Genomic DNA, 3,296 nt, shown 5'->3' on the forward strand with positions numbered 1-3,296 from the left:
CTTAAGCTGCCTCGATGCATAAGCAATAACCCGGCCCTGCTGCATCAATACACAACCCAAACCAACGCCGGATGCGTCACAATATATCGTGAAGCCCTGGCCCTCAACTGGAAGAGTCAATATATGAGCGGTGGTTAGAAACTCCTTATGCCTCAGAAATCTCTTCTCACACTCCTCCGACCACACAAACGGAACATCCTGGCGAGTCAACCGAATCAAAGGCGCTGCAATAGAAGAAAATCCCTCAACAAAACGCCTGTAGTAGCCTGCCAATCCGACGAAGCTACGAATATCAGTCATAGAGGTGGGCCTGGCCCAATCACGATTGGACTCAATCTTAGCGGGATCTACCATAATGCCAACCTTAGACACCACGTGCCCCAAGAATGCTACGGATTCAAGCAAAAACTCGCACTTTGAGAACTTGTCATAAAGTCGCTGGCCTCTCAAAGTCTGGAGCACTATCCTCAAATGCTGCTCATGCTCCTCCCAGCTCCGCGAGTATACTACAATGTCATCTATGAAGACTATGACAAACGAATCCAAGTACGGCCTAAAGACCCTAGTCATCAAGTCCATGAACGCGGCAGTGGCGTTAGTCAACCCAAAAGACATCACTAGGAACTCATAGTGACCATAACGAGTCCGAAATGTAGTTTTAGGGACGTCCGCTGCCCTAATCCTCAACTGGTGATAGCCGGATCTTAAATCAATCTTAGAAAATACCACGGCACCCTGAAGTTGTTCAAATAGATCATCAATCCTAGGCATGGGGTAACGGTTCTTCACCGTCACCTTGTTCAACTGCCTGTAGTCGATGCACAATCACAGTGTACCGTGCTTCTTCTTCACGAAGAGGACTGGGGCACCCCAAGGCGATACACTAGACAAATGAATACCTTATCTAAGAGATCCTGAATCTGAACACTGAGCTCCTTGAGCTCTACGGGGGCCATACGGTACGGAGGTATAAAAATGGGATTAGTGCCCGGCTCTACTTCAATAGGAAAGTCAATGTCACGATCAGGAGGGAGACCAGGCAGATCGGGAGGAAACACATCAGTAAACTTTCGAAAAATAGGTACCGAATCAACTGTAGGAACCCCCCTACTAACATCTCTAACATAAGCTAACTAAGACAAAAGCGACAGGTTCTTTAAGACATCCTGTAGCCTCCCGAAGATAAGAAACAGACGTCTCCGTATTAATTTGCAGGACTCTACTAGACGTTAGCTCTGTACAAGTGAGACCGACGAACCTGGGGCTCTGATACCAATTTGTCAAGACCCAATTACTCAGGTCCTGATACTGTCATGAAGCCCTGCTGTAACCGAGTAAACTGATCTTTGAGCTGTTCTCTAATGCTCCTGGGAATAAATCGGGCCAAGAAGGCCTCTGAAAACTAAGTCCATGTGACCGGTGGAGACCCAGCTAGCCTGGTCTCTAAGTATGAACGCTACCATTGCCTGGCGGGACCGTCTAAATGGGAAGCGGTGATGTCTGCTCCTCTCGACTCCATAAAACCCAAAGTCTGTGGCCGCTCGCGGCAAGTCAGTAGAAACTAGTGGGCATCCTCACCCACAGCCCCAGAAAACCTCTGCGGTGATAGTCTAAGGAACACCCCGAGCATCTTCTGCTCCCGAAGTGGCATGACGCCCTCCAACTCGTAAGGCTGAACAACCGGTGCCACTGGTACAGGCTGGCCCTGCGGTACTGGAGCGGCTGGAGCTAGGTCCTGCTGCATATCCCCAATGGCAGGCTCGGGCGGTGGCTGAGCTAGTATCTGTAGGAGCATCGCCTGTATACCTAGAGCTGCTACAGGCTCAGGCGGTGGCTGGGCTAGTTCTGGGCCCATGGGTTTATGCTGTGCTGGAGCTGCTGGTGGATCTATCATCGGCTACGGAGTTCGCTCTCGGTCCTGGGCTGGTGCTGCTCTAGGTTGGCCTCTACCCTTAGCTGGGGAACTACCACGCGTGCGAGCAATCCCTGTAAAGGATTGGAATAAGTAAGATTTTCAGAAACCGATAAGACACACAATGCCCGACAGTGATACAAAAGCAACACGTTCCTAAAGACATCCTGTAGCCTCCCGAAGATAAGTAACAGACGTCTCCGTACCGATGTGCAGGACTCTACTAGACGTTAGCTCTGTACAAGTGAGACCGACGAACCTGGGGCTCTGATACCAATTTGTCAATACCCAATTTCTCAGGTCTTGATGGCGCCTACTATATGACCGACCAATAAGCAAGCCGACTCATATCCCGGAACTCGAAGTAATGGGATGTTATGGTAGAAAACAACCAATCAACCTAAAATAGGAATAAATATAACAAGAACATGCAATGAACGGGCGGAAGCGACTAGACCTATATACACAAAATGAAGTGCTACCAAAACCCGGAAGTCACAAGTACAGAGCTACTAACAAAAGTACAAGTCCTAAAAGTGGACCATATAAACAACCTGTCTCAAAAGGCAAAAGACAAGCAAATGTAAGTACAGAAGGAGACGGGTAAATCCAGGACGTTGTGTGCTCACCCTTGCCTTCGATCACGACCGCAGGTGGCTCGAATCAACGTCGGTAGCTAGTACTCTAATCTGCATCACGAAAATAGATGCAGAGTGTAGTATGAGTACCAAATCAACATGTACCCAGTAGGCGTTAGGCCGACTGAGCAAGATAAGCAAAAGTGATCTGAAATGCAAATAAAAGGTCACAATCAAGGGCAAAAGAGTAGTAAATGTGGGTATGTACACAAGCGTACAGGCAACTAAGACAAGGAATCTAACTAACTCCGTCGGGCTCCCATAAGAATAAGTAGAGCCTAGATCAAATAAGGTGGATGGGGGTTGATGACATAATAACACTGTACCTGTGATAACATCGTCCGAGGTCTCAGTATCTGCTCTAGCTGAAACTGCATAAAAGTGGGCCTGTGCTCCACTACCCTGTGCATAGGCTCTGCCCCCTAACCTGCCTCCTCGGGGACCACCCCGTATACCCTGGTGACCACCCCTGCGGTCCTGTCCCTGACATCCGCCTCTAGCTGGAGGTGCTGGCGCTGGCTTATGCCTAGCTGCCTGTCGAGCGGGTAAGGCTAACCTGCGATGGGGACACTCGCGGGCCCAATGATCTAACTCCCCACACTCATATATGGAGTCGGATTGGAAATGATATTTCGGACTCAACGTTGTAGTGGGAATTTCCATTGGAGATCGCTTCGATGAAAAGTGGGTCCCACACCCAGTATCGTTTCGAGCAAGATTCCACAACGGGCATCTAAAACCTCGGG

Source organism: Solanum tuberosum, unplaced genomic scaffold (assembly GCF_000226075.1).
Source record: "Solanum tuberosum cultivar DM 1-3 516 R44 unplaced genomic scaffold, SolTub_3.0 scf00870, whole genome shotgun sequence".
Taxonomy (NCBI): domain Eukaryota; kingdom Viridiplantae; phylum Streptophyta; class Magnoliopsida; order Solanales; family Solanaceae; genus Solanum; species Solanum tuberosum.